The sequence below is a fragment of the Echinops telfairi genome, unplaced genomic scaffold (assembly GCF_000313985.2).
Source record: "Echinops telfairi isolate 266 unplaced genomic scaffold, ASM31398v2 ScPeMD7_443;HRSCAF=831, whole genome shotgun sequence".
Lineage (NCBI taxonomy): Eukaryota > Metazoa > Chordata > Mammalia > Afrosoricida > Tenrecidae > Echinops > Echinops telfairi.
Genome location: NW_022104341.1, coordinates 815,468 through 823,479, shown reverse-complemented (window position 1 = coordinate 823,479; position 8,012 = coordinate 815,468). Strand labels below are relative to the sequence as shown.

Here is an 8,012-nt window from a genome sequence, read left to right as displayed (position 1 = left end):
AGTCTCGTGGACACTCAGCACAGAGACCCCGGGGCCAACGACAGTCTCGTGGACACTCAGCACAGAGACCCCGGGGCCAACGGCAGTCTCGTGGACACTCAGCACAGAGACCCCGGGGCCAACGGCAGTCTCGTGGACACTCAGCACAGAGACCCCGGGGCCAACGACAGTGCTCCCCTCTAGGCCCTTCTCTTGGTTGTAGTGAGCTCCTCCCTCGCGCTCCTTTGATCTCTTGCAAGATGAGCATTGTGACTCAAGCAGGGGTGTGACTGCAGTGAGCAGCTTTGACCTAAGCAAGGTGGTACTTAAGGGAGAACGCCTGGTGGCAAGGTCCGAGGTTCAACATGACCAGCTACTCCACAGGACAAAGACGACGATGAGGCTTCCAAATTCCAGAAAGAGGTGTGGCCAGAATGTTGTGTCAGAGAGAGTTACAGTCTCAGAAACCCCCCGGGGGCGGTTCTACCCTGTCCTATGTGTCGGCATCGACTGGGTGACAGTGAGTTTTATTTGTGAGGCTGTTGTAAGGATTTTAGCGTTGACTTTCAAGGAAAGGGGAAGCCATTGCGAGGTGGCAAGCAAAGCAGCAATGTGATCTGACCGGCACGGTAACAAGGTCCTTCTGGCCACCGTGTTGGAACTATCTGAAGCAGGCTGGCAGCTGGCAGCCCCGTCAGAGTGGAACTGCTCTGGGCTTCCCAAGGCTTAAATCTTCACAACAGCAGGTAGCCTCATCTTTCTCCTACAGACTGGTGGGTGGGTTGGAACTTCTGACCTTGAAGCTAACAGCCCAATACTCACCGCACTGCACCTCCAGGACTCCTTTAACATGTGGTGAGATCTTAAAATCTCAAACCAGGACGCTGGCGGTGTGATTGTGAGAACTGTTACATACTAGATAAGAGATCTGGAGGGCAGAGCATCAGGATTGGCTTAGTGTTTCAGCGGCGATGCAGAAGAACAGGTCAGGAGGACAGCAAGGATTTTAGCCAAGGGGTTGCCATGAGCGGAACGAGGGAAGAGTGTGGAAGGAGGGAAGTTCAGCACAGAACGAACAAGTGGGCCAGGCAGCAGTCCAGAGGACAGAATGAAGAGAATCGGTGGGAACTCTCTTCCGATTGATGCCATTTCCTTAGTGAGTGTGAAAGCATTGGCACTGGTGGGGCTTGAGAATTCAGAGGGAATTATTGAAATGTTGAGGACAGAAGAGAGTTTGATAGTGTTATTTAATGCCGCATTTCCCAAAGACATCTGAACCAATGCAAACAGACGCATAACTCACTGCCATGGGGTGGATTCGGGTTCACAGCCCCTCCAGGGCAGAGCAGAACCGCCCGCAGCTTTCTGAGATGCACATCTGCGCGGGAATGGAGAGCGCCGTCTTTCTCCTGCTGGTTTCAAACTGCTGACCTTGCAGCTAGCGGTCCACTGATCCACCCACTGTACGGCCCGGGCGCCACGCATGAACACAAAGGATTTCAAAAAGAATCGTGCAAATATTCCACTATCATCAAATTCCATTTTTCCACAAACTGTTCAAAGTTCCCTCTTACGTAGTCCTCTCTCCACACTCTTATTACAAAGTGATGTCATCCAAGAAGAGGTGTGTATGTGTGTGTGTGTGGGGGGGGCAGATACAGGGGACTATGTTTCCTTTCCTGAAATCTGGGAGGGTCATCATAACTGCTTCCAACAATACACTGTGACAAAAGGAAGGGTAGGTCACGCAAAGCCATACAGCTTCGACCTGGCTTCCTGACTCTCCGTGCTCCTTTGGAGCGGTGAAGTGCTGTGTAAGAAGCGTGTCTACCCTGAGGCCGCCAAGTGCGGAGACCACATGACAGGCACGCATCCAGATCGTCCTCTCCGCCTTTTGAATCCTTGGAAATGACAGGCTGGGACCTCTACGGAGGGAAGAGGTCCAAGAGAAGCATTAAGGGTTTCTCTAACCTAACCCCCGCCCCTGCCTGGAGCTGCAGCTGTAGGAGGCAGGTCACTGAGGGAACAGAGGAAGGTGGCAGCGGGGTAGCCTCCAGAAAAGAGAGGAAATGAGGATTCCTTGTTGAGGAGCTGAGAGAATGATGCCAAGGGCACCTGAAGGGCATCTGGCGAGACCGGAGGCCCAGGGAGGTGGGAAGAAAGCCTGGACGGGTGCGGTGAGGAGCCGATTTTGTAAAAAGAGCCTTCATTGGCCTGGTTGGGGAACTCAGCGTCTGGATTGCTCCAGGGATGGCTCATTCTGGACAGAGAGCCGGTGGGAGAAGAAAGTAGAGGCGAGTGGGGAGAGAACTACCCCTGGCGAAGCAAAGGAAGTCCAGTCAAAGGGAGCCGCATGTCCAGTTCTGAAACAGGACGTCCCAGTGGGGTTGAAAGTGTGGTGGGGGATCCCTGGATGGCAGAGCTTCCTGAATGGGCAGGGGGAATACCCATGCTTTCAGAGTTGAGGTCTTGTCATCAGAACCATTCTTCCCATTTTAATCTAGATGAAGAAACTGAGGCACAGACTGGGTAATTCACTCTAGGTTGTGCAGATGGTAGAAGAGAAATTGTCCCTGAGCTCTGCCTTGAACTTCTGAAGCAGTTGGAGCTGACACCATGCAATTTAACATCTCCTTTTAGTCTGCCCTGTGTGCTTCTTGTTTCCTCTGGTGACTGCTCCATTGGAGTAGCTCTCTTTCCCTCGGGATTTATAGCATAATTAGTCCACCACTGCCTCCCTTAATTAGGTAGCTGTTGTCCTCTGGCTCTTAATGTCATCCACCTGTAGCCTCCATTCAGATTGTCCTCTGATGCTTTTGTGGGCGGATATGAAGTACAGAAGTGTCCGTAAATAAAGTAGCAGATGTGCATGTATTCAGCCTGCATCTCCAACTAGGCTGAGTAGCTAGAGGACAGGAATTGTGTCTTGGGCTTCATTTGATCACACCTGCCCCCAACACCTGGAGGGTCACATAGCAGGTGCTCTGAAGAGCTTTGTTCCAGAGCCACTTATCACGGAGCATCGAGGCTAGGACGTCTGCCCGCAGGTAATAGAATCTGACTCTCAGACAGATGTGCTCCAACCAGTATTTCATCCACACAGGAAATGGATGGTTATTATTCCTAGTGTGTCCAGGACTCTCCCCAAAAATCCTCCACTCCAGAGCAAACTGTTAAAGCTGAGGACTCTGAGCCTCAAACAGATTACCGTATGCACTCGTGGATAAGCCTAGTTTTTCAGCACATTTTTAATGCAGTTTTTGTGGTAAAATTAGGTGCCTCAGCTAATATTCAGGGCAGCTTATACTCGAGTATATACAATAGTTACCTTCCTCAACTTGTCTTACACATGTAAGCCCAGGTATGTCTAGATCAGCGGTTCTCAACCTTTGGGGATTGAACAACCCTTTCACAGGGATCGCCTAAGACTATTGGACAACACATATTTCGGGTGGTCTTAGGAACTGAGACACTGCTCCTCTGTCTCCAGGCAGGTCCGCACACATGCACATACGAGTACCTGGCATGAAGACTGTTACCTATGCTACACCACGCTTCAAGGCTAAGTTTCATTTATTTGTCATTAGAAATAAATACATAATTACATATTGCTTTTGTGATTAATCACTAGATTTAATTATGTTCAATTTGTAACAATGAAAATATATCCTGCATTATCAGATGTTTACCTTATGATTCATAACAGTAGCAAAATTACAGTTATAAAGTAGCACTGAAAATAATTTTATGGTTGGGGATCAACGAAACATGAGGAACTGTATTAAAGGGTCGCGGCATTAGGAAGGTTGAGAACCACTGGTCTAGATCATGGAGCAGGTTCATCAACGGGATAAACCAAACCAAACTCTCTGCCACCAATCAATTCTGACTCATAGTGACCTTATAGGGCAGGATAGGACTGCCCCTGTGGGTTTCAGAGACCATAACTCTTTAAGGGTGTAGAAAGTCTCATCTCTCTCCCTCAGAGCAGCTGGTGGTTTCGAACTGCTGACCTCTCACTTAGCAGCCCAACCCTCAGCCCACTCTACCACTGTGTCAGTCTGGGTAAACTAGGGAAATAAATCCACAGAAACTCATATGTATAAGAGAGCGTTTTAGATAAAGGTTAAGTGCACATTAAGAAAGCATCCCAACCCAGTGCTGTCCAAGCCCACAAGTCCAACATTAGCCTATTTGTCTGACACCAATCTACAAAGCCCTCCTCAATCTCACAAAACACACACAATGACACCGACTGCAGGAAGAAAGCCGAATCAGTGAACGTGTAAGCATGTCAGTAGTGGCAGAGGTCTCCACACAGCTGTTCCAGTACCCAGGGCTGCATCGGGGTAGGTCCATGTGGTTTCTCCTTGGGGATGTCTTGTAGGAAGTGAGCCTTCCCAGCTGAAGCAGGGAACTGGCTAAGGCAGCTGTACCCTGGTCTGACCATCAGAAAGCAAGAGACCAGAGAACTAGAAAGGCGAGGCTCACCAAGCCATTTACCTCTCTGCCCTTCAATTACTCCCACATGTATTTATCGGCCAGGTTAGCACAATAAACCATAACTATCTCAACCACCAGGGCGCCTATCAACAGGATAGACTGAGGAAAGCACTAGAAACAAACTGGGACTTCCCGTGGTAAGAGGTGTTGGCATATCCCCAGGAGTGGTCCTGGGTGCAGGTGTTAGTGCATTTGAAAAGTCCCTGTCAGGTTCCACACAGGAGGGTGCCATGGCCTGGGGAGGGTTTGAGGGTGCAGAAGGGAGTGAAGGTAACCTCAGGAGGACCTTTCTCTGCCCAAACAGGTTTCCTGGAAGCTCTTGTTGCAATCGCTGATGACTGCCTACCCCCCACCCCCCGCTGCTATACCACAGACTTGAGTTAAGCTGACAGCATCAGCTGACACTAAATTTGCCACTTATAAAGTAACAAATTTAGTAATACGGACCTGATCATTATTCCCTGCTTACTACTCACATGCCAAATATTTATAGAAACGAATACAGCACTTAGTTTACAGCTGATAATAGGGAGACCATTAGCTCCCCCTAGTCGTTCCTCTGCCCTCCAGCAGAAAATTGCTCACCCTTAAAGGAGACTTAATAAGCATCATAAGGACCATGTTTCTTTCTTTCTTTCTTTCTTTCTTTCTTTTTTTTTTTTTTTTTTTGCAGCAAAGGCGTTTAGAGGCTCGCTGGGTCTTTCCTGCAATCAACATGTTTGCCTGTTCCATTTCTTGGCATCCAAATTTGTACTTCATAGCAACCCACGCAGAAAAAAAGATCCCCTTGTGGTACGGAAGATCCAAACCAGCTCACCACAGAAGAAGAAAAGCTAGAAATCAGGGAAGGAAGAGGACTGTGTGGCTAACTGTCGCCACGAACAACTGCCTCCTTTGTCACGAGAACACAAAACTGATCTAGGTACCCTTCTGAATGTTTTGTTTGAGGATTCTATAGAAAAATCTGGGTCAAAATGGAGGAGAAGGCAGAAAAGAATTTCAAATTCATACAGAATCCAAACTTTCTAGAGCCATTGAGGCTCCAGGTACCCTCAAAACTATTGCCCTGAAATATTCCTTAACTCGTCCACCAAAAATGTCCCTTAAATCTTCTTCCAACTAAACAATAGTTCGGTAGTAAAGAAGGCCCTCCTTGAGCATTGTGTTCGTTCACCAACGATATATCTGCAGGGGATCCCAGGAGCCCTCGTCGTCACAGTGGATGAAACAGTGGACTGCAAACTACAGAGCTAGTGGCTCAAATCCATCCGCTGCTCCATGGGAGAAAGAAGAGGCTGCCTCTTCCATCATTATCTGCAGACGCAGAAACCCTAAAGAGACATTCCCAGACGTTCTTCGCTTCAACTCGGTGCTCCAGCCTCCCCCCACCCCCACCCCCGCCAACCAGCCGCCCAGCCCGCCCTCCAGCAGCACCTCTCAGCTCTCTGCAACCAGGACTCGGAAGCCACCAGATCAACCTGGAGCTCTACGCCTCCTACGTCTACCTGTCCATTTCTTCTATTTCTACTTCGACCGGGATGACGTGGCTCTCTGAAGAACTGCCAAATACTTTCTGCACCAGTCTCGAGAGGAGAGAGAACACGCCGAGAAATGAATGAAGTTGCGGAACCAGCGAGCGGACCGGATCTTCCTCCAGGATATCAAGAAACCAGACCGGGACGACTGGGAGAGGGAGGGCGCTCTACGCCATGGAGTGTGCGCTTCACCTGGAGAAGAGCGTCAACCAGTCCCTGCTGCAGCTGCACCAACTGGCCAAGGACAAGAACGACCCCCATCTCTGTGACTTCATCGAGACACAGTACCTGGATGAGCTGGTGAAATCCATCAAAGAGCTAGGGAACTGCGTCACCAACCTGAGCAAGATGGAGGCCCGATCACCGCCTGGCTGAGTATCTCTCGGACAAGCGTACCCTGGGAGACAGTGATGGAGAGAGCTGAGCGGCAGCCTGGCCTTCCCCAAGTCACCAAGGCAAAGCACGCATGTGGGGTAGACCTGCCCCTTTTCTAGAAATTGTACCCAAGCATCCACTTCCGTTCTTCCATTTGTACCTTTCCTTCGGATAGAGTCTAAAGTCATTTGATGCCTAGTTGTTGTCTCTGAGATCTTGGCAGGGAGGGGCCAGAGAGCCACCCCGGCCCAGGCAGTCAAATTTTTTAAGCACCCCAGTTCCACTGCAAAATCCCACTTAATAAAACTGAGCTTGCGCAAAAGAGAGAGAGAGAGAGAGAGACATTCTGCTCTGTCCTATAGGCTTGCTATAAGTCGCTAGGTCGACTGGACAGCAGTGGGTTTTGTCTTTTATGAGATCAAATTGGCAACAGCAAATGGAATGGCCAGACAGAAAGTTTGGGGGGCAGTGGGTTTGTTTTAAGAGGGAGGAGCAATGTGGGAAAGGAGGCCAAGAATGTTTGCATGACTTCAGAAATGCAGTCAGTGTCACCGACCTTTACATGGAGACATGCTTGAAGTGGCATATGTTTTGCCCTGTATGTTTTCTCGGACAGAAGAGGAAGAAAGAGTCAGCCACAGTTTCTGACTTCCCAGCTAATGAGATCGCCTGCGGTCCTCCAGCTCAGGGAAGGCCAAGGCTGAACGTGCTGCGTCCTCTTCCTCAGTTAAACTCATGTTAGGGAGCCCTGAGCTTAGTGTTGGGCTCAAGAGGCTGAATGCCACGGGCCTGTCCTCAGGGAACGCACCAAACAGTAACGTCTTCACGATCTTACAGCATCTTTGGAGGGAAAAAATAGGTCCTTATGGTTTGTGCTGCTGATGTGATTGAAAAGCAATTTCGTGTCCTTCAGAAAGCCCAGAGTGATAATAAAAGGGAGTGATACAAGGACATGGGAAGCAGCTATCAATTCAGAAAATATGTTCAGAACAACAAAACAATGAGGAGAACACATTTAGTATGGCCTTGTGTGGACCAACCAGCCGGTTCCGCTGCCTACCTTTGTTTTTGATCCAGTGTTTGTCCAGATTCCTTGTCTTGTTTTGACAGCTTTCTCCAAAGACAGCACATTTCAAGTGACCTGTCCTAGCCACTGTAGGATTTTTGAGCTAAGCAACGTTGTGATTCCCCATCTCAAGCTGTATCTGCCGCTGATGCTTGGGGTCCACAGTTTCTCTGACAAATATCCATAACTCAGGTTTATACATCAGCCACCTGATTCAAATTACGTTCAGACTGTTACTACAAACGAAATTAATATTGAAAATTTTCCATTGTTAAAGTGCTGGGCCAAACTGATTCAGGCCAAAAATGAACTCTCACCTCAATGGGCTTTTGATTTAAAACACTTTCAGCCATCAGAAGTGTGGAAGTCAATTTATGAGTCTGGATTTGAGAGTTTGGTACTTTTAATTAGGTATATAAATCCCTCTGCTGTGTTTCCCATTACAACTATGTGCAGGCCCAAGCCTGCTCTAGTGAAGTGCTAAATATATCATGTGTGTGACTGGTGGTAAATCCTCCCTCGGAGACTTATCGGATGGTCATGATCTGTCAAGG

General features: G+C 48.8%; 1 pseudogene; it reads left to right on the top strand.

The window, feature by feature from the left end:
* LOC101647810 overlaps positions 1 to 6,441 on the top strand; it is a 7,481-nt pseudogene extending 1,040 nt beyond the window's left edge.
* Positions 6,442 to 8,012: the final 1,571 nt, after the last annotated feature.